General features: G+C 40.7%; 1 long non-coding RNA gene across 1 annotated transcript in view; it reads left to right on the forward strand.

The window, feature by feature from the left end:
• The first annotated feature begins 5,893 nt into the window (after positions 1 to 5,893).
• LOC148687360 (uncharacterized) overlaps positions 5,894 to 23,993 on the forward strand; it is a 33,837-nt gene continuing 15,737 nt past the window's right edge. The window contains exon 1 of the long non-coding RNA XR_015947909.1: positions 5,894 to 5,984. This is a non-coding gene — a long non-coding RNA (uncharacterized LOC148687360). The remainder of the gene's footprint in view (positions 5,985 to 23,993) is intronic.

Genomic DNA, 23,993 nt, shown 5'->3' on the forward strand with positions numbered 1-23,993 from the left:
CATAATATCCATTTTGAGTGCATTTTAAAAACTCAGGATTAATAAAGTATATCTGGATACAATATTGTTTGTGCTAAATATGATAAAACTATGATAGCTTTACAGTTTTAAAGTAATAATACTTATAGTTGTTCTTATCCAGGGAATAGTTGCTCCTACTATTTTTATTTTGATTGTTGTCAGAGCCATTCTGCAAGTTCCTGTTACACTGATAAAGTATTTTCTCTTGATCTTATTGTGCTGCTGCTAATTATTATTATTATTATTTGGCAAGGTAGACTGCCAACTAGAAACCTTAGTGAAACCGCTTTCTTTCTTTTTTGTACCACTTCTTAAGGTTTCTGTGAGCTATTTTTAGTTATTATACAACCCACCTTGGTTGAGAACCATTAAAAGTTTCCATACTAAGTTTCGAAGCCACCGGAGACCTAAACTAAAATAATATTATCTGTTGAGAGCAATATTAGAAGGCATGTTCGGCAGTCTGGGTGTTAGCACTCAATGGTCTACTTTCAAGTGGTTTGTCCAGTCCTTGCAAAGCAGAAAACCTAATAAAATGTTGAACCTGGTTGAAAACCATATTTTATTTTAGAGTGCTTCTATGTTGCTTGGTCTTTGTGACACTAGGACATAATTTCTCCCAAACAATGAATAAATCTTGACAAAGACCAGATGCAGACGGTCCATAGTTGAACATAAGAATCTGTGAAAGTTAGGTTAACCTCCTTAACCATAGAACATATGGATGTTACATTAAGCTCACTTGATTTTTGTGCAGGCTAAGCAATTTATAGAAAATTTAAGAGCAGAAATAAAGGGTTGACCTTCATTGCAGAACCTTTCCCCTTTTCTCACCTTGGTGATAGGAGAACAACAGTATGCGCTCACTCGCAGGGCTACGGTTTTATATTCAGAATATTTTTGTTTCGCCTCAGATTTCCTCCTTTGTTTTATGCTCAGCAGTTGTGGAAGAACACTCTGTATGACCTCTGTGTGCCTTCATGTGTCTTAATAGTTACCACCACACACAGGGTATTTGCCATAGGCAGTGGTCTACCCTGGGATGATATTAGCCCTCTTCAGTTGTTTGCCTTATTGGATGATGAAGGTTAACAAGGTGCAGAGGGACAGGGCAGGGGCGTAGGAAGGGGGGACGGAGGGGGCAGGCCGACCTAGGTCCCTCTCTGGGAGGGGTGACAAGATGGCCCCTGCCTTCCCCAAGCTGTAGAGTAGTCGAGGGCGCACACAGTCCGTATGGGCTGCTTGTCGCATGGTGACCGTACGGGCTGCCACACATGCGCAGTCCGTACGAGATGCCGCTTGCGCGGCAGCCTGTACGGTCACTGTGCAACTGGCAGCCCGTATGAACACCGAGCACGAGTGGCAGCCCATATGGACACTGTGCAAGCAGCAGCCCATACGGAGTGCGCATGTGCAGCATTCCGTACGGAGTGCACACACACACGGGATGCCGCATATGCGCAGTCCGTACAGGCTGCACCGTCCCGGGTGCCAGAGAGGGTTGCTCCACCACTGGGACAGGGATGCACACACAGAAGTGTGCGGAATGTAGAGATCATTCCCCTAGCAGCTCATGGTATTCAAGAGATGCAGTGTAAAAATATCTTCCCAAACTGAAGCAGGCTTGTTAAAAATATAAAATCACGCTGCACTTTCATGCAACCCATTTTTTAAAAACCTAAACTGCTTGCAGTGCCTGGACACATGTATCCTCAGCAGTGACCAGAGCACACCCTCCAATATTTTTTCACCCAAATCTTTCCTCATGTCATCCTCAGATCATGTAATTCTCCATCAAGTGGTAATGCAGCATCATTTTCCAGGGGGCACGGAAAAGAAGAAATTGCCTGCTCAGTTTTCTTCTTGAGGACAGTCTCATGGCTTTACAATACAAAATACTATTCTCGGTGACATTATCTTTATGTACTTCTTGCACTAGGGGCTGTGTGTGTGTGTGTGTGTGTGTGTGTGTGTGTGTGTGTGTGTGTGTGTAATCCTCAATCTACCCAAGGTTGCAATCACATTCTGGCCTTCCATTATGGCAATTTGTGAGCAAAAAAGTTTCTCTTGAAGGGCAAGTATCACATGTAGTTTTGACCTAAAATGGCCTCCTTTTGAAACCAATCAGATTGAAAAGTAGTTTAAATTTAACTGGATAGTGCCCTAAGTTATCGTAAAGGAGATACCTTTCAGAAATGGTTTTTATTATAGGGATGCAGTTAAACACTTTAAAATATGAGCTTTCAAATATTATTTACTCATGCTAGCATCTGCTGACAACCAGCAATTCTGATGACCAGCAACTCTCTTGAGGGTCTTTTTTTTGGAGGCAAAAAACATGCTAAATGCTTCCATTACCCCTAGCCCTAAAGCAACATCCTGTAACCAGATGAAGCATTAGAAACTGGCTTCCCAGAAGCACTCTACCTAGGCCTAAGCAAAAGGCATGGTTTTAATCTCAGCTGTTTTCCTAGCAAGCATCTGTTTTGAGCTGCTCATAAGTCAGCAAAATGTCATGTTGCAAAAAGCGTAAAGTGTCTTAAAACAATTAGGAAAGAAGGAGTAAAAAATAAATCAAGAAAGTAACAAAGAGAAGGCTGTCTGCTAGAATGTTAGGAATGTGTTAGTGGGAACAGTGGAGAAGAACTGATTATGGCTGATGCCTACCAACACCCAAACTGACCCTAATGAGAAGAAACTAGCATGTGGTCTATTGTTACATTGGCTGTGTTTACATACTGTATCTGTTTCACAGGTGACACATTTTTGTTTTTGCTAAGCAGCTAGCACAGGCATCCCCAAACTTCGGCCCTCCAGATGTTTTGGACTACAATTCCCATCTTCCCCAACCACTGGTCCTGTTAGCTAGGGATCATGGGAGTTGTAGGCCAAAACATCTGGAGGGCCGCAGTTTGGGGATGCCTGAGCTAGCATGAATCATTTTTGGAGTAGGTTAGAAGGTAAGGGAGGAGGTTCTCTTATAACCTGCAGGGACCAGAAAGAATCAATGAGCTGTTACGTAAAGCAGCATCCCCCAAACCTGGTGCTCTCCAGATGTTTTGGACTACAGTTCCCATCAGACCCAATCAGCATGGCCAATGGTCAAGTATGAGATGAGTTAACAGTCCAGAACATCTGGAGGGCACCGGATTGGGGAAGGCTGATATAATGCATATTTGAAAGCTCATTGTAACGGTTATAACACAAGGTTTTGCGATAACTAGAAAGGGTTGACTTAAGTTGAGTAAAATGGGTAAAGGGTAAAGGTGGACTCCTCTTCACAGTTTCCTTTAAAGATACTATCCTGCAAAAATGTGTGTATGGAGTGCCCTGTCCAGGCGTCATGGATATACTGCACATGTGCAGGAGTTTCCAGGTCCTACCCTCCCAAGTTTGTGTCTCTCTCTGCTGTCCTAACATTTTTTAGTAAGTATTTACAAGTAGGGGGTGGAGAGAATCCCACCCAGGTTACCAGGTTAGGAAGGCTTCAGAATGAGTCACAGGCCACAGTGAAGTATTACCATGCTTCCTGAGACACAAATGTTGGGGACAAAATGTCTTGTGGTATCTTAAAGACAAACAAATATCTTAAGATGAATGGCTGCTTGGGGGAATTAGTGGAACTGCTTCCTTTTGGAACATCTGGCTTAATTCTTACCAAGGGAAAAGGCAGCTACTGATCTAGCAGAACTGATGCAGAAAACTAGTGCCCTGATCAAATTAACATGGATAAATTAAGTTAAAGAATTGCATGTAACAAAGCTTGTGTGCCTTAGAGCCCTTGATCTAGATCAGGTATGAGGAGCCTCATGTTCGGGCCCTGAATGTGGCCCTCCAGGTCTCTCTACCTGGCACTCAGGACTCTGCCCAGTCCAGACCACACTCTTCCAGGCCACATCCTTCACTGGTCCTGCTCTGCAGGGGCATAGCAAGGGGGGGCGATGGGAGTGGTCCGCCCTGGGTGCCACCCTGGGGGGGTGCCACTCAGTGTGCCCCACCCTGGCCCACCCCTCGCCTATGCCCACGCGCACCGAGCAGGTGAGCAAGCAAGCTGCGGAGCGAGAATTTTTACCGGGCGGCAGGGCAATGGCATCACCCAAGCCACCCAGTAAAAAAACCTCGCTCCACGGCTTGCCGGCGCCGCAACTCCAGCGCCGTACGGACAGTGCCAGAATCGGAGCTGGAGCGCCGCTGCCGGCAACCTGCAATGTAGCATGCATGCGCAGCATCGCACGTAGTGACAGTGTGCATGCGCGCTACATGCAATGCTATGCATGGGTGCTGCAATTCAGGTTGCCGCTCTAGGTGCTGGAGCGGCTTCCTCCGCTGCTGCTGCTCTGTGCCCTCTTCTGGTGTTTTGGAATGTGTTCTTGAACTGTGATAATACCTCTTTCTTGTCTGAATGGAGAATGGAGAGTGTGTGTCAGACCACTCCCACTTTGGTCACACCCACTATTTGCATGTGGCCTCCAGAAGGGTGGTCATAAGGGAATGTGGCTCTCAAGCTGAAAAGTGTTCTCCACCTCGATCTAGATAGAGAAGCATTTCCATGCGTTTTCTGGTAAGGACGGAACTGAGATTCAAGAAAGTTGAGCTTGTTGACAGAAAGCAAAGGTTACATCAAATTATCAACTCCTGAGACAAAAGTTTAAAAGCTATCCTAAAAGAGGACACAAAGTGATTGAGGAGGGTGGGGAGAAGTGCAATAATCAAGTTGTCTAGGTGCTACCTTACTTATGGTTTCCTGAATCTATAGCATGGAACTGAAAATCTTAACCTTTAGGCTCTTAGCAGCTGGAAAGCATTTGTGAATAGGGAGATGGATAACGTATGCATTTATGAATGTGATAGGGAAACCAGAACAATTGAACACATCAGGTCCCAGTTTAAGCTGCAACACAGAGCTATACACATCTAATAGTGATGGTTTAATTATGGATGAAAAATTGAATTATTGCTCTATTGCTGCATTCTCTTAGGAGTCCTTACTCATCATGTTGGATGTTGAATAGCTGATTCTGTGCCAGCTGGATCCCCCCCCAAAAAAAATCTGTACCTAGGGCGTCAATGCTCCACCTTCTTTGGTTAAAACTCACCCTCATACCCTGCAAGGAATTTCTAATCATAAATCAATTTTGTTAATTTCAGCATTATTGAACCATAAAATGGCAACTATCTTTGCAAGACTCTGCAGGACAGGTCTCTCTGTTCAGCCTTTATTCCTACATTTGTTTAGATCTTTAGCTTGGGCTGTCCCCAATGGCAACAGTGTAGAAAACAGCAATTATGCATTCTGAAAATGTGGAATACATTAAAAAGTATGCATGGAGCTAAAATTGCTCATGTTTACTACTCCTGACCACTGAAGGATTGCCCAAATAAAAAGTTCTTATATGCTTCTGGTTGTAGTTTGGCAAACCTCTGCAAGAAGGGAGATGAAAACGATCTCCAAAATGCATAATTTTGCATGTCCTCACTGTTCATACTTGATGCCTAGAGGGTCATCATGGAGATGCTGATAGAAGCATTATAGAGAATACTGCTTTGAAGGTATATATGGCCCAATGCATTTATGTAGTGGGACAGAGGTGAAATAGACTGCGTCACCCATTATCAGGTCATCCATCATGAAAATGGAGAAGGCAAAACTCATATCTCACATTACATTCTTACATAAACATGCCTAGAAGGGATACTTTTGAATTGCCTCCAAACCCACTTCTCTAGGATATAAAAAATTGTCTGGATGAGACTGTGAAATATGTGTGCACAGAGTCATATGTTTTTGTTGATTGCTTCTTCATTTTCCCATTGCAAGTAAACAGAACCATTTCACAAAACTCAAAAGTTATCCAATCTTATGTTTCTAATTAGAGAGATGAGCCAAAATCTTAAGCTCACATGGATAGAAAATGAAGGACCTACAAAACCAATCAATGTCAGGAGACACTGAAAAGTGCATGGTATGTATCTCTGAATAACAACATATTGGTTTGGGTATCCATAGTATGTATTTTGTAAGTTCTATAAGGGTACAAGGGTAAAAGTATTGACTTTCATGACTAATAAATGAGGATAAACCAGCCAGCCTCATGTCAAAATGGGCCTTCTCTCTCTCTCTCTCTCTCTCTCTCTCTCTCTCTCTCTCTCTCTCTCTCTCTCTCTCTCACACACACACACACACACACACAGCAATTTACTTATGGTGCAGGATGTTGTTGCTGATTGACTTGATTTCATTTATTTAGTGACTTAGTACATTGCATTCACATGAGAATGCACTTCTTAGAAAAGAACAACTTGCACCATGATTCATTGAGACTGAGACGGGGATGGGGATAGGGTTGCCAGACTCAATAGAGGACAGGACTTCTGTGCCTTTAATTGCCCTGCTCTCCTTTGAGTCTGGAAACCTTAAAGAGAAACCAGCAGACCCTTTGCTTGGAAATTAAACAAAGGGTCTGCTGGTTTCTCTTTAAGGTTTCCAGACTCAAAAGAGAGCAGGGCAATTAAAGGCACAGAAGTCCTGTCCTCTATTGAGTCTGGCAACCCTAGATGGGGAATGAGGAGAAAATAAGAAAAATCTTTTCTAGAGGGAGGTACCGGTAAATCTAAAAGAAATGTGGGCCCAAGCTTACAATATCAGTAAGCCAATTCCACCTGATAGTAAATTATAAAAATACAAGATACAGTACAGCTAAACAAGAAACCAGCAGAAAACACGAAGTACACAAATAGAATATAAAACACAATGCAACCATAAGCAGTGTTAAAACGTAAAAATTCAACAATAATTAAAACTGCAGGGGGTATAGAAAGAGGCTTGGAAAATAAGTGAAGTTTTCATCAAGTGTTAAAAACTTAACAATGTTGGGCTTTGTCACTTTAATGGGTACAAAATTCCAGGGAACTGGTGCTATAACCCTGAAAGTATGCTGCTTTCACTACAAGGATGTGTGGCATCACCAGCAGATGAATTTATTTGTTGTATCTACAATTCAATTCAATTCAACACCTTTATTGACATATATAAGACAATAAAAACCATATAGACTGTCCATATGTGTTATAATTCCAAAACATACAGTAAATAGGGAATCCTCGGCAGTATCTACAATGTGTGGGGTTTTTTTCTACATTTTTCATGCAATATGATGGTTTACCAAGGGCATGTGCACACACTTTAAAAAAGAAAGAAAAGACTACTGAAATTTTCATTTCTGGTATATTTTCTCATTTCTTTTCCCCAGAGAGATTGTTTGAAAGAGGATGGTTATGTAGCTAATATCTTAAGTAATAATATTTCTCTTACTGCAGAGATGAAAAACATGTTTCCCCTCCCCCACAGAGATGTTGCTGGACTACAACTCCCATCATTTTGTTGGTTTGGACTCCAACAACTTTTGGAGGGCCACAGGTTCCCAATCCATGTTCTAGTGAAACTACATTTTCTTCCCCCCGGTGGTGTAATCAATGCTATCGATGACATAGTGCATCATCAGAGCCATCTCATGTAGAATTAAGTGATTTGCTGCAGAAGATATTGCAAGGGTGGGCAGAGTCAGGAAGACCCAAAACAAAAGAAAACAAAACAAACCCTCAACAAAACTGTGAGGTGCATAAAATGCTGTGCAGCTGTTACATAATGGCAGGGAAATTCGATATAAAGTATAAACCTTTTAACTCCTCCCAAGTAACCCAAATCACCTCATGGTAAGTCCTGGATTTATTTCCCCATATTTAGTCTACTCATGCCTGATGTTAAAGTAGAGAAAATAAGTAAAGCTACGGGGAAAATACCATGGAATTGAATTTATTAAAGAATAAATAACCTCGAAAACATTGATACCTCAGAGATTTGCACAATGTATAACTTTCCTCTCTTTCCAGTTTTCATATAACATGTTCTAAATCAACTCAGTGTCAAAAACTTTTAGTGATAATCTCCTCTCCACCCAGTGCATGTACCATATGCTAGAGATTCTTTTACTTCAAGAGTAAACATCTTAATTGAGGTTACTTCTGTGTATTGACACAGCAAAGTCTTGAAACCATATGACAGACATTGATTCTGTTGTTTCTTTTCAGAACAAACAACGTTGCTAATGATTGATATTGAGTGAGCTCTGTCCACAACTGTCTATACTTGATGCTACAGATCAGAATCATTCATTGCACATGTTCATTGCATATGTTGTCATGTAATGTGCTCAATATTATATGCGACATGAGAGAGCCTTGGCTGCTGCTTGGAGCAAAAGCTTATCATGGGTCATGGCTCAATGTTTTGCATGCAAAAGGACCCAGGCTCAAATGTCTTCAGGTAGGAATGGGAAAGACCTGGAACCCTGGAGAACCAATGCTAGTCAGTGTTTCCCAACCTTGGGTCTCCAGTTGTCTTTGGACTACAGCTCCCATCATCCCCAGCTAGCAGGACCAGTGGTCAGGGATGATGGGAATTGTAGTCCATAAACAGCTGGAGACCCAAGGTTGGAAACTGGTGCAGAATATATTCAGCTAGATGGCCAGTGGTGTATGTGGCAGTCTCCTATGTTCTTATGGGTTGGGAATTTCTTGTTGAGAATACATAACATTGAGGCAATTAAACCTCAAGGTAATTAGAAGCTAGAGCTACTAAAGCTATTAAGAGCCCTTGATGCAGTTTTCTCATAGGGGCATACACTTTTAGAAAGATGTGTAGCAGAAAGTCTATGTCCAGAGGCACTTATTTTATGAACTTTTGCCCACCTTTGGAGGAGGGAGCACAAAACATGTACAGATAGAAAAGGGCACGAATACCTCTCTGTTAATATATGATATGATTCTCGGGAGCCAGTACTGGGAAAGAGGCTACCTTTAGGGCAGGTATGGGGAACCTGTGGCATTGCAGAAGTTGTTGCACTCCATCAATCACCGTCTGCCTAGACAGGAGTCACGGATGATGGAAGCTACAGCCCAAGTATATTGGAAGGTCTACATGTCTCCCAGTCCAGCTGTAGGGCCTAACTACACGTGATGTTAACTGTATCATTTCCATTTTTAAAAGAAGTAAAAGCAATCACCCTTCCAAATCTAGATCAGGAGAACAACATGTGGGGAAGTGAGGTTAGCCTTTTCATACCATGAATCACCCCTGCCCTGCAAACAGCAATAGGTAAAAAGAAATGATCTAATTGGTACTAATGGCAGCTTTCATCCTATCACTCATTGCATCATGGGGATGTTGTTGTTGTTTAGTCGTTTAGTCGTGTCCGACTCTTCATGACCCCATGGACCATAGCACACCAGGCACTCCTGTCTTGCACTGCCTCCCGCAGTTTGGTCAAACTCATGTTCGTAGCTTCGAGAACACTGTCCAACCATCTCATCCTCTGTCGTCCCCTTCTCCTAGTGCCCTCAATCTTTCCCAATATCAGGGTCTTTTCCAGGGAGTCTTCTCTTCTCATGAGGTGGCCAAAGTATTGGAGCCTCAGCTTCACGATCTGTCCTTCCAGCACTCAGGGCTGATTTCCTTAAGAATTGATAGGTTTGATCTTCTTGCAGTCAAAAGCATCCAATTGGATCTGTGGTTTCAGGATGCGCACACTTGGTTTCTTTTCTTTTTTCTTTAAAAAAAAGAAAGAATCCCTGATGTTCCTGCAAATGACACATTTGACATTAATGGATGTGCCATGATGATTGCAAGTTCCAGCTCCATCCATTTGCATGGCCTTTCCAACCTCTGCATTGCTCATGGAGACAATTGAGGAAGCTCTATGAGAGTCTGCCCTCTATATGTGTTCCTGTTTACTTACAGAACTATAGGGCATTTCCACTGGTACAAAGAGATTGATCACTATGTCAAGATTCCCTGTGATTGTTTGGATTCAAAGCCCCAAACCTGGACCATTGAAGATTTGTCCTTTGTGCCATCATTAGTGCTCTTTATCAAAGCAGGGAACTCTAGCAAAATGATCTACTTGACCTGAAATAGAACAGGCCATATAGCAAGTTGCAACTCCATAGAGGAGCTTCCAGGTTAAGACTGCATTTTTTTTAACCTGAACTTATTATAGTCTTTAACACCACTTGATCTCAACCAGACCTTGTCTCGCCACAGACATTGCCCTTTATCTCAAGATAGCATTTATCATGCACAGTGCTTCACAAAGTATGAATATGAACACAATGTAGCTCACTCTATAATTTCTTAAGAAATGACGGACATATGAATACCCTTATCACATCACAGAAATTTTTAAGTCCCTCCCCCTTTTGAGATATGAGTCTAAGCTTGGTGTAGGTTACAGCATTAATTTACCTTTGAGAGCTTGAAGAAACAACACCAGAAATGTTTGTTTCAACTTTTAAATAGTTTAATGAAGGATTATTGGATTGTCCAATAAGCATGAAGTAGAATATGAGAATATATATTTTCCCTTATGTATGATAGTCACTCTCAAAATTGTACTCTGAACAATGGCTTACTTTCTCCTGCCAATGCTCTAATACAAATATTGGAACTTGGCAGCCAGCAGGTCTCAGATTTCCACCACATGTATTTCAAAAAAAGCAAACGATCCTTCTATGGCGCTTCAGTCACATATCTTTAAAAGCAGTGTTTGTGCGTCATATTTAAAAATAATTGAAACCAGGAGGTGCAAAAACTGAACTTTTCTTCCAGGATGTTTCAGCTTCACTTGATTCCAAAAAACACTGAAGGCAACAGAATGGAAACCTCATGTATTAAACGGTGCTGGCAAGGTGCATAGACTCACTCATTGCAGTATACACAAATACAATAGCAGATCAACGGAATCATATGCCTGTCTGCCCAAACATACTCATTTTCTTTTCGTTTTTTTAAAAAACTTTCATACGAAAAACATATTGACTCTTTCAAAAGTATTTTATAAACAAAATTTCAGTACAGAGCGAGAGTGTAGCCCCCTAAAAATGAAAAGTGTGGGAAAATATGATCCTTTAAACATGCATAACAGCTCTGCAAAAGAGAACTGTGACTATGGGGAGAGGTCTTTGACATGATTTATAACGAACCGTCCAAGACCATTTCCTGAGATCATTTCAGCCTTGTGGAAAACAACAGGAGGTCACCCCAAATGATTCTATGCTAGAATCTGTAGTATATGTGCTGAGGTTGCCCTCTGTCTGGAGAAGGTGCCCTAGGGAACATTTCATTAGATGAGAAAAGCTCCAGGGACCATCCTAAAGCTGAGATACAAACATCAGGAAAGATAAGAAGAATGATGAATCCTTGTACCAGGTAGAATGCCAGAGAAACTGAGCTTTTTCCAGGTAAGTGGGAGAGGTAGGGTAAGAAATAATCCAGTAACCCATAAGCAGCATCCTTGAAATAACTGGTGCCTGGTGGCTTGAGGAGCATTAACCATGGAGCTGGATGACCCATGAGATTTGCTTGAGCATATGTTACTGTAGAATTGTGGAGTCCATGTTTAGTGCAGCTATATCAAACTGTGAAAACCAGGCCTCAACTATAACTGGTTAGCAATCATGTAGTGAGCCTTAAGAACGTCTTCTGGGGTATGTATGTTAAGGCAAAGGGGTGCGAAATGGGGCTTAGTACTGTAAAGATGGCAAGCATATATTGCCAAAGCAGTTTCCAAAATCCCCTGAGGTAGACTTTGCAAGCGAAAACAGCCATGATGTCTTCCAAGCTAAATCCAAGTAAACAACTTCCTTTTGCCAAGTGTAATAATCTATCTTTCATCATCAAAGCAAAATTTCACTAAAAAAAAAAGCAACGAGGCCTATAATAAAAATACAAAACACATACAACAAATATATTGTGGTAAACCTCTTTGGATGGAGATTGATAAAAGCAACCCAATACTAGCTGTTAACCTCAGTCCCAGATTCCTTTTAGAACTTGATATGTTCCTGCCTTCTGTTCCAGCCTTGGCCCATTCCAACACGCAGATGGTAATACTATGATTTGATGCCTGAAAATAACCTTAGCGCAGGCCATCTCAAAAAGAGCACCAAAAGATGTTTCTAGATGCCAAACTACTATTTAAAAAGGTCGAATAGGGTGGAATTGGAGTTCAAAACAACTTGTCCTGCTTTCAAGAGGTAAATGTTGCATTTCTGAATGTGGGATAACATAACACCCAGATAAAATATTTGATGCGGGCGGAAGGGATACTTTTTCATAAAGACTTGAAAAATCTGATATAGTATCAGAATTTTTATGAAGGATACCTTGTTTACACCACAGACGTTACAAAATATATAAGAATGTGGCAAATATCAGGCTTGTATGAATTCAAAGGTTTTGACAGTCGGACATGTAATATCAATTGAAAAATGACAGAAGCTATAGGAGGAGTACTTTTTTTTGTCATGCTTTCTCAGGAGACAATGGAAGAGTAAGCCTTTAAGGGTAAAGTCAAACACTATGGAGAGTTACAGTGCCTGCTGTGGCTGTAGAGACTAATACAGGATAAGCATGTTTGGTTGCAGGTGGGGGAGATGAAGGCATCCACTTTTGCTGTTACGAGTCAAATCACTTTCCCCGACTTACTTCCTCATTCTGCCTGCGTTCCTCTCAGCAGTAACCACTACTGTATATTATAATCTAATTACTTCTGTTGCTCATAGCTCAAATCCTACTCGTGAGTTCATCATTCTATAGTATTTTTTTAAGTAGGAGGGCACCCATTCTTCCACAAAACACTGATCATTAGATTCTCTTAATTTTGCCAGTTATGCGCAGTCCATTATCTTGCTTATCCATTCTTCTTTAGTGGGAACAACTTCTCCCTTCCATTTCTGTACATAAAGAATCCTAGCTGTTGTTGTTACATGCATAAACAATTTTAACATTTTCTTTGGGATTTCTGCCCCTATAATCCCTAACATAAATGCTTCAGGCTTTTTTGGTCCTCTGTTTATGAGTCCTATTCACAAGCTCCTGGTCATGAGCTTCCAGAAGCTGCAACGTTGCCAACCTTCATATCACGTTTGAAGACATCTTTGTAATTCAGAGTTGGTCTGTCAATAGGCCTAGTGCCTGAAGCCAGCTCCCCATAGGCCACGTCCTTAGGGATACTGCCACCTTCCGTTCTGTGTACATGACCAAGCCAGTGTAGACATCACTGAGACAGAAGTGCAAACATGCTAGGAATGTGGGCTGGGAGGACACAGGTTTGTTTTGAGACTCTGTCCTGCATATGATGCCCCAAATCTTCCTGATACATATGGAAAGTTGAGGCATCACTCCTGGTGGATGTCAGTTACCCACCACTCATTTCCATAAAGCAGTGTGTTCAACACTCAAGCCTTGTTGATCTTCATCTTGGTATCAGTCATTAGCACCACATTCCCTCCTTTTGGAGAGGTGTGCCATTGCAGCAACTGCCTCGCCAATATGCTTGTCCACCTCAGGTTGCTGGTTATGGTGGAACCCAGTTAGACAAAATTGTCTACCATCTCAAGTGTGTGATCTCCAGTGCTGAAACATGTCGTGTTGGTGATGTCCTGGCCTAGGATGTTGGCCTTCTTCAGGCTGATGGTAAGGCCAAGCTCCATGCAAGCTGGGGCAAAATGGTTGATGAGCCTCTGTAGAGCTTCCTTGGAGTGCATTGTCAAGGCTGCATTACCTGCAAACAACATCTCTAAGATACGTATGCACCACACTTTTCTCTTGGTCTGGAGACGTGTCAGGCTGATGATGAGCATTAAATATTAGAGCAGTGGTGGGTGAAGACACCAAGTCCAAGTGGACTTCAGGCCATGTCTTCTACATAATAAAGTTTGCATGTGGCCAGAACCTGTGAAACTGCCCTTTACAATGCCATTCCTGCCTTTGGCAGGGGCAGATTCGCTTCATCCCTCCTCCCCATTTATGATACTGGTTTGGGTTGACTCTGTGCTTATAATAAGTGAGATCCAGCAAACAGGACAGGGGAAATAACAGGGTCCCACCAGGTCAAAGTAAATAACTTAATATGTTTCTTATTCATGAACACACAATCCCTCTAAGTCCCACTTAGCAGAAGTGCTTATATAGAATTGCTGCCTTAGAGGGGTTCAGCTATATACTTCTTCTCCATTAGTATAATATAATAAAGCAAGAGAGCAAACAGGGACAATGCAAAACAAAATTTGAACAGCAATTCCTGATTAAACACCAGCAAAACCAGCCCTTCATGTGGAGAACTGGCATTGTTTGTTCATGGGTTTAGGCGTTTCCTCTAAATTAGAAATGAAAGATGGAATACAGAAATTTTGCTGAAGTACATAGCTGAAACATGCCCAATATTAAAGAACAAATTGGCATATGGCATTTTAGGGTTTGATTGTATGCCAGCTACTGGCCTGAAAAAATTCCTTTAAGCATGCATTTGTTTTTACTGAAATTATTTGCAAGAAAGAAAAATTAAAGCAATTGCAACTTCAGTTACAATTGAAAGCAGAATATGAAAATGAGAGACATATTTATTTTGTCAAACTATATTAATTTTAAACTAGGTACACTATAATATTCCTGTTTTCTAATTAGTCTATTGGCAATCTTCACTGAACGTGATAAATATAGCTATAGTTGGCACTTAAAAATAATCTTATACCAGTTGGCATTGTTTTAAGCTAAACTATGTGAGGGCGCCATTCCTAAAAACATATTTTTCCCATCATAAGACAATGCCGGCCATGATTACTGGAATGGATTCCCATGAAAATGCATTGTCAGAATGGTGCCAAGAAGAAAATTCCAAGCCAACAATTTCAAGAATGGAAACCTTTTTCTTTCTGTAGAGGGAATTAAAGCTCTCTGGGTTACACAAAGGGCTGCATATTTTGAATTACAGATTTAGAAGGCAAAGAAAATACCTTCATGAAGCACAAAGTTGGTGCAGCAAATTTAAGGGTTAATTTCTTAACTGAAAAGCAAATGGTCTTCACGGAAATCATACTCTCTATGCTAGGATTTCTGTGTACAACCAGATTGCTATTGCTCGAAAATAATGGCTGTGCTCTTTAGCCCCCCACTCTGTGTGCGATTTTGCCTCCGCCCATCAGAAGAATGGTGGATGGGGAGCAGGTTGGGCCAGGTGTACTGCCTCAGAGAGTCTGGCCAGTGAGGGACATTCATAACCACACCAGCTTAAGGCAACCATGCCACCCTTAAACTGCAAATAGTTGTCGCAGTAGCACTCTGCTCCCAGAGGTAGTTTTAGGGTAGCGCTACCGGTTCATCTGCACTGGGCATCACAACAATGCTGTAGAATGGAGCACAAGAGGCAGGTGGGGGGCACTGAATTTTAGTGCCACACTGGGCACCATTTAAATTTGAGAGGCCAGGAGTCTGCCACTGCTGCTCCCCAACTCAAATAATGACAATGCCGGATCAGCCCGTTGTGTCAGTGGGATCTGAGTAAGAATTTTCATTCCTAAATTGGAAGGTGGTGTTGCTGCTGCTGCTGCTGCTGCTGCTGTTGTATTATTTGTGTTGACTAAGACTGGTGGGAGTTGAAACAAAACAAAACATATGGAGACCACCAGTTCCCTGTCCTTGCACTATATGGCATGTTGAACAAGGAGGGCATGTGAAATCCCACTTGTCCACAATGCAAGCAATAATGTTGAGCCCGATGACTGTATGAACTAGGCATTAGTTTTGCAGGACTAGCTTCTAGCCATATTTTTTTAAAAAAAACTAAGGGGAAAAGGACAACTTTAACAAGAGAGCAAAAAATGGGTGTTCAAGACATATGCCACTCTTTGGTTTTTTGTGAATGGAAGCTCCTGATGAAAGCTATAAGCAGCATATACTTTGTGCCCTATCACTTCTAGGGGGTGGTTGATATTGTCTCTCAGAATGACTAAGCAAAGCCTCAACCAGAAGATATGGTCAACTTTGTTCATGGCAAAGCTCAGGCTATAGAGATGGTCTTCAGTTACCATGATGATGGGAAAAATGTGCAACTGTATCAAGACTGTTTTTCAGAACTAATTTACATTACTCTCTTCTTATTCCACTGCATTATTTTCTGCACAATGTTTTCAAGAATATGGCTATTGGCAATGACAGTTTTATGTATTATGCTATAGCTAAAATACAAAATAAAACACAAACGTTGCTCTGAAGAGATTATATAATGTGATTAACAAATCAGGTCATCTGAAGTATGATAGGTCTGGAAGGCAGATATGAACCTGAAACTTGTGACTAGGGTGCAATTAACAGGAGAAATAGGTTGCATTGTTTTAAAAAAGCTTCTTCTTTGATATTCATCTGAGGAATAATATGATCCAAATCTAGAAGATGAAGGAATGATGTAAGAGGATTATGATCCACACCTATTTGGATGCTTTTAGTTTATTGGCATGACTCTGCAATGCTCAAATGGGTCATTAACATCAAGGGACTAGGGTATCTTGATGAAATGTGTTTCTTATACTTCTTAATGTTATTTACATTAAGATAAAGGGGGAAAGGTATCTTCATTTTTTATTTTCTTACATTTTCTTTGCTGGAGCAGCTGTTTCCTGAAGCTTTGGCCAGGATGAAACCTTTGTTTTCACATTAGAGAAGACAAACATAAATGTGACTAAATCCAAACATTTGTGGATTTAGTTTCTTTTGGAAAGTACGGAGGTATGAAGGGCATGTTTAAGTGAAATATTTGAGAGTTCCTATCCTTTTGAGTTGCAGTTTATAATGTCAATGTAGAAGTCATTCATAACACGTTTTCTCCAATTATATATTTCATTTTCATTATGGTATACCTGACATATTCCTGCCCTATTAATATAATTTATTATTTCAATGGCAAGAAATAACAAAGCCCAACAGCAACTAGCAGTTGATAGCAACAAAACAGAACTGCATGCTTAAAATGAAACTTCATAATAAAAATCATCCTGTTCTGTTCATTGAAATGTACTCCTGATAATAATTAGTTAAGATGCCAGTTAAAGACAGATAAAACAAAAGAAAAATCAGTTTTCTTATTTTTTATACTCACCTTAAGAATAGGAACATTCCCAAGCTCCTCTAAGGATCTCATCTCCCGGACTCTATGAACTGAATTTCTTTCATGAAGGGTTGTGATTGGTAACAAAATTGTTACCATCAGCACCAAACTCCAATGCCAAGGATTCTTTTGAAGAACCTGTGACATGTTTTATAAGTCAGATATGCATTTGTAGTATCTGTACAGCCAGACACAGAGAAACAACAAAAGTGATTTTGTTCCTCTTGTTGTGTTGTATGTCGGTACACAATTTGGATCAGTACTTTCATGTTCAATTTAGCTGTGACAGACTAAATATATTCCAGTGGCTTTACAGCAGCTCATTGTTTTTGTTTTCCTTGTCACATTGCTTCGTTTCCAAGTTTTGTTTTTATTTTGCTGGGTCTGAAATTAGGTACAGTGATCCATCAAAACCTTGAAAGAATGTTGCTTTTTAGAGCAAATTGCTGTTGCAAGGATTTGTAGATTATTTGCACCATGAGATATTTGCATGACATCTAACATTAATGCATGTGTATACAGGCTGTTTGAATTACAAAATGGACTGGGGTTCTTATCTCACAGCAGGTCACAACATCCCAAACGGAAAATTATAGGAGGAGTGTAGCTGAACTTTCCTTTTGGCCCCAAAGACAACAATTCAAGGCTGGCTTGTCGGCTTGCTGATTAGTAGCTGGCCATATGTTGACTTTGTGGACACGTTTCATAAAAAAGGGCAACAAAATGAAGGATGGACTTGGAGAATAATGTATTTGTGCTATGAGGTTAACCACAAGCATTCCAGAAATCACAGCATTCCCTGCTTCTGCATATGAGCTGGGAACGTAGTCTGTGACTAGATTGTTTTCCTCTGTTATGTATTGTCAAGCACACACACCTATGCTGTTGCCAAAACTCTCAATAAAAAATTACTTTGCTGTTTCCAGAGTCTTTATCAACTTTCCAGTTATTCAGATTTGCCAAAGTCAAAGCAATAAACTCATGGATCATGTAACTATAGTCAGTGCAGATGACTGATTCCTGCCTGCAGGATCTTTTCAGGCTAGGGAAATGGTTCCAAGTGATGTGTCTAGGATAGCTCCTAGGAGAGTGTTGTTAAAATGTTATCTCCTCACATAATACGGAAAATGGGGCTAATTTCCTTGTCTCCAGTGGTGCTGCCCAACTGTCTCTATCTTGGAGTATATATACTTTATCAGAAATTTCAAAGATTATTTCTAGTCCCCCCCCCAAATACTAATTATTGTGATGAGTATATTTATCCTCTGCTCATACATAAGCACAGTGAAGCAAATTTATGTTTTCAGCAAAAGTTCTTTAAATATATATATTAACCACTTGATATAATTTCCTGACCAGCACTTCTAGCAGATATGATCCAGGTAGGTTCATTTGATTGCTTCTTTGAATTAGATCATATTGGAGTTTTAAAAATAATAATGGGAGAGACATTCACACTATAGATATTCACTATTCTTTTGGAGGACTGTAGATCCCATGTGAGCAGTGTTCATGAACCTAGTAATACTTCAACACTATTCTAATTTTTGTTTCTTTATTAGTAGAGGTACTGCATCTGCCATTGGGGTTTCTGTAAAAAAATAATAATGAATATTCATTCAGGATCTGCTCACAACTGTTTAATGTCTAGAATGCTGTGTGAATGACCTGCCTGGAGCCAACGTCAGTTAAAGAACAATATACTTTTTATTGTCACAAATTTGAGGTGAAGCTTGTGCTTTTGTGATTTTAGTCTGTGTTTTATTCTGCTGTTATAATATACACTGTCTCAATGGCTTTATGGTATGAAGTGGCACATAAAATTATTTAATGAATAAAATAAAATAATATACTACTTTATATCTTTCAAGGCCGGTGTTATGTGGTCTCAGAGGCCGCTCCCAGTCACCAATCTAGCTGCTGCATTCTGGATTAGTTGTAGTTTCTGGGTCACCTTCAAAGGTAGCCACACATAGAGCGCATCACAAGACATCTGAAGCAACTGATGGTTGCTGCTTCACTTATGGCAGAGGGAAGGGCATTCCATAATGTACGGGCAATATCAGAAACTGTCCTTTTTTGGGTCACCACCCTATGATATTCTGTAGGGTGTCATGGCCTGAGTAGAATTTCACCTGATGATCTAATTGATCTCACAAATCTATACAGGGCAGGAGCTCTTTCAGGTAACCTGATTTCAAGTTGTTCAGGGCTTTAAATGTTTACAGCAAGAGCTTGAATATGGCCCAATAGCTGATCGGCAGCCAGAGCAGTTCTCACAGTACAGATGGAATATGTGTATGCTGAGGTGCTGAATGCCCCCTCCTCAACAGCATTTGATGTTTGAGGGTTCTGCTTAAGGGCCCCCAAGGGGCTGAACACTCTGCATTTTGCCTTCCTTATTTATCAATATGAACATGTAAATGACAGAGAAGAGAGCTGTGCTCATGTGATGTATGATTGAATATGTCGGACTAGGACTGAGAACCAGGACTGAGAAACAGTTTAAAATCCTTTGAAGCTCAGTGGGTGATCGTAGGCTATCTCTCAGCCCAATCTATCTTCCAGAGTTGTGGTGAGGGTAACATGAGAACCCTTAAAGATGCCTTAGGCAATACTAAATAAAAAATTTCCTTCAGTAGCATCTTAAAAACCAACTAAGTTTTTATTTTGGTACCAAAATAAAAACTTAGTTGGTCTTTAAGGTGCTACTGAAGGAAATTTTTTTATTTTGTTTCGACTCAGACCAACACGACTACCTACCTGTAATTAGGCAATACTGATAATAATAAACCTAGGGGCAGACTGGATTCTGAGTAGCTAAGGGCATCGGAAGCAGGTTTAGTGACTCCCAAATGGTGTCCTTACTTACACTGCTTTGCAGTGGATAGGTTTTCCCCCACTGCTATGGGGAAAATGCCATCTGCAGAGAACAATTTTGCAGGAACAGGGATCTCACAAGTGGGTGCCATGTACAGAGTAGATAGTGTCGCACCTGTCAGATTCCTCGCAACACAGAGCCTTCCCATAACAATACCGGTTATTTTGCATGTCTTATATAAATATTAAATTAAACTTGCCAGCAGCTGATCCATAATATTTTGACTCCTCTTTACCCTATTCCTGCACTTGATTTTCTTCTATCTCACATGCATTTGTTTAGAGCAAAAGTACTTTCTCTGGGTCTTCTTTCCATTATTTCAACATGTCTTTCATTCTGAGTCAAAGCACAGCTCTTTGCATTTTTAGTTCTTATGGTTAAGTGCTTCACTGACTTTGTAGGTCACATGTGACATTTCACAAGGAATATCTGCAAGTTGGAGATGATTCAGCTCCTCTCTGTTTAGGTTAACTCCCTTTTAATTTCATGCAAATGTCTGGAAGATGTTATCTAGGTTAACCATATTGAAGAGATGATGTTCCTTGATCCTCGTTCATTTCACATCGTTTGGCAAGGCAATGCTACTTGGCACATGACATTGGTCTCATTTCCATCGAAATTTATCAGGAGCAGAAGTATAATTTTGAAACAAAATGCTGGCTAGTCAGAAAATACTAGTTCAGTTTTTATACGAGAGCATCTGACACTGCTTGTGTCACTGAGTGGTCTTTTAACACAGTTTAACACTCACTTTCATCATAGCGATCTCTGCTAGGATCTTATACACAAAATGAGGACTGCTTTCTTTAAAGGGCAGGAGAAGATCCATAGTGAGTCACTTTGTGGTTAAGGCAATCTTGCCTTGCATGTGATGAGTTCTGAAGTATTTGAGATGGTCATGACCCCAAATATTTCCTTAAAAATATTCCATTGAAAACCTCATGTGTTCAAAATTCTGGTAGGTTGCTGTTGTTTTTTTAACCCCCCATATAAGCTGATGTGGATGGTATCATTTTGCCTTTCTAGCTAGCAACCCACTTTTCCAGCTCTCTCAACACTCCTCAGCCTATTCTGAGGATCAGCAATTTGCACACATACATGTTCCAGAAGTGTGCATGCACACAAAAGCTTATAGCAAGAACAAACTCTTAAGGTGCTACTGGACAATTTATTTTTATTTTTTATATGTCCCAGATTGTAAGAGCCTTTTGGACAGGGAAGTGACTGTCGTCTCCCCCCCCCCCTGTTTATGAAAAACCGTAAAGTGCTCCCTCGCTACGAGAAGCCAAGTTACAGGGAACCAGGCAGGGGGCCTTCTCGGTAGTGGCACCCACCCTGTGGAATGCCCTCCCACCAGAGGTCAAAGAGAACAACAATTACCAGACCTTTAGAAGGCATCTCAAGGCAGCCCTGTTTAGGGAAGCTTTTAATGTTTGATTTCTGTATTTTAATGTTTTGTTGGAAGCCGCCCAGAGTGACTGGGGGAACCCGGCCAGATGGGCGGGGTATAATAAATTATTATTATTATTATTATTATTATTATTCGTTGATGCTGTTGTAAAATGATGATGATGAGACAGACTCCCCTCCTCTTTTATTCTATTGAGTATAAGATCCATAATGCTGTATAGTGTATAGAGAAGTGTAGAAGTGTAATCTTTTTTTCAATATCTATTGAATGCATCAAGTGGTTAGTGATAACCCCTTTTTCTTCACTCATCCCCCCCCCAATGAAGTTTGTTTTAAAGTAATTTGCTGTACTAGGGTGACAGAGTGCTCTAATCTACTTAAATTGCATAAATGTATATTTCTGGCACACACTTGGATCTCTCCTATGAAAAAACTGACAGCCTGGGGATCAACAACAGTAACAACAACAATGCAGGTAGCATTCTGAGTCACTTGTAATCCTCAGTGTATGCTGATGTATTCATTCAACTCCATTCAGTTCTTTTGGTTTTGTTTCTCCTGTTTGCACAAGAAAGAAAGAAAATCTGTTCACAAAGGTTGAAAGGGGAAGGTATGGTGCTTCAAAGCAGGAGTCTAGCTGATGTGAAAATGGTAGCTGCATCTGAATGGTAATGACAGCTGTGTCTTAGGAGGAAGGAAATAATTAAAAGTAAAGCTACCTGGACAACAGAGAGATGAACAAGCCAAAGAAGAATGGGTCATTGTTTCCAATGCCGTTATTTCCTACCCCAGCCAGTGCAGCTGATTACTTTCTCATGAACAGGACTTAGGGCTCATCCAAAGTCACTTGAATGTTTGCTCACATGGATACAATACCACCTCCATTTTCTCATGGGTAGTCCTCTTTTTCACAGTACTCTGATGCGAAGCCCATGTTCCCCAATGAAACTTGCCATATCAGAAAGCAGGCTAGGAATGTTCAGGAACATGCAAATGCTCACAGTGTGGTCACGGATTGGTGTGTTCAGGCAAGCCCCCCCCCCCGGTATCCTCATATGTGCATGGGGAGCATAAGGCTTTTGGTGTAGAAAGGGGCAGTCCTTCAAGAGACTCTGTCACAGGGAGTGTTGTCTATGCCAGTCTAAGTCCAGCTTTTTCTAGCTCAAGGGCCTCCTTGTTGACACATCTGGTTCAGGCTTGTTACCAGGTCATGAGTCTGGGTCGAGCGCCACTGTTGCTTACATCCCTGCTCCTTCTAGTCCAGCTCCTCCATTCCAGAATCCTGGCTGCTGCTCCGAGTCAGGATCATGATAGGATTGTAGGATGATGAAAGGGTAATTTTTGAGCTTTTAAAAAAATCCTCAAAAAAGCCCCACACAACTTTCTCCGTGTTGTAACCTACCATATCAGGAAGAATGATTCAGTGAGCCATTAGAAAGGAATGCAAATACTTATTCATGATTGCATATTTTCCATGTCAAGATGCTGTTGGACAGATTGGAAAGGGCACTGAATGCAGTATGCACTATTTACAACTTCACTCCAGCAACCAATATGCATGTTCTCAGTCTTATTTATGTTTTCCTGCTCACAGAAGCCAAGTTTGTCTGAATGAAGAACTGCATGGTTCCATAAGGTGATGTAATGTAAGTCAGCTATCAGTGTTAAAGTAAAGGTTGCTCTAGTATGGCCATCAATAGCAATGGCTCAGATGGAAAAAAACACTGAAACTCCCAGCATTGGAAAAAAAAATTACAGTCCACACAGAACTGAAAAATATAGTCTATAAACTGCAAAAGTACAGTCAAAAGTGCACATTGCAATGAAACTAATATGCACAACAGATAAGTTTAAAATGACAAAAAGTACAAAATGTAATGTGGATTATAACCAGTTCCAAACCCACCCTGGTAGTGATTTTACAACATTTTAGTAAGTAAAATCACATAAGGTTAATGCTATATTAATACAAGTCAGCTATGTAGTTCAAAGTGAAGAGCGCTGAAGACTTTGGTAAAGACAGATGTCAATTGCCCATGCAACTCAATATGAATCTATAATTTTATATGTGACACTAAAATTTACCAGTTGAAGTAAAATCCTCACAATTGGAAATGCACCTGGTTTCACCAACTAATAAATATGAGCTCATAAAAAGTCAAGGTGAATGTTCAGTAAAAAGTCACCATCTTTCATAAATCTTAACAACTTCTGTTTTTATGTCCTTGAATACTGGCAGATGTGAACAAATGTTCCTTTAAAATAGCTTTAAAGCATGGTGTGAAACGATTTTCTGAGGGTCTCAAGGATTTCTCCCAGTAAAGTGGTCCAGATTGCAGGAAATCCCCAGAAGTGGCTTCTGAAGAAGGATAATATGAAAACCTAATACTATCCTATTTGAAGGGGTTTAGCAAATGATAATTTAATTAGATTTTGTCCTTCTGAGAGGGGTACCAATCTCTGACCCTGCAAAATAGGAGTGGGGAACTGGTGACCTTCCAGAAGCTGCTGGACTACAACTCCCATCATGCCTGACAATTTGTTGTGCTAGCTGTGGCAGATGGGAGTTGAAATCCTCTAATATCTACAGAGCCCCAAGTTCTCCACCTCCTCTGGAGAATGTTATCAAGCCTGAAATCTGATTATTACTCTGTTTGGAACACAGGAACTACCCCTTAATCTTT

Source organism: Zootoca vivipara, chromosome Z1 (genome assembly GCF_965207765.1).
Source record: "Zootoca vivipara chromosome Z1, rZooViv2.hap1.1, whole genome shotgun sequence".
Lineage (NCBI taxonomy): Eukaryota > Metazoa > Chordata > Lepidosauria > Squamata > Lacertidae > Zootoca > Zootoca vivipara.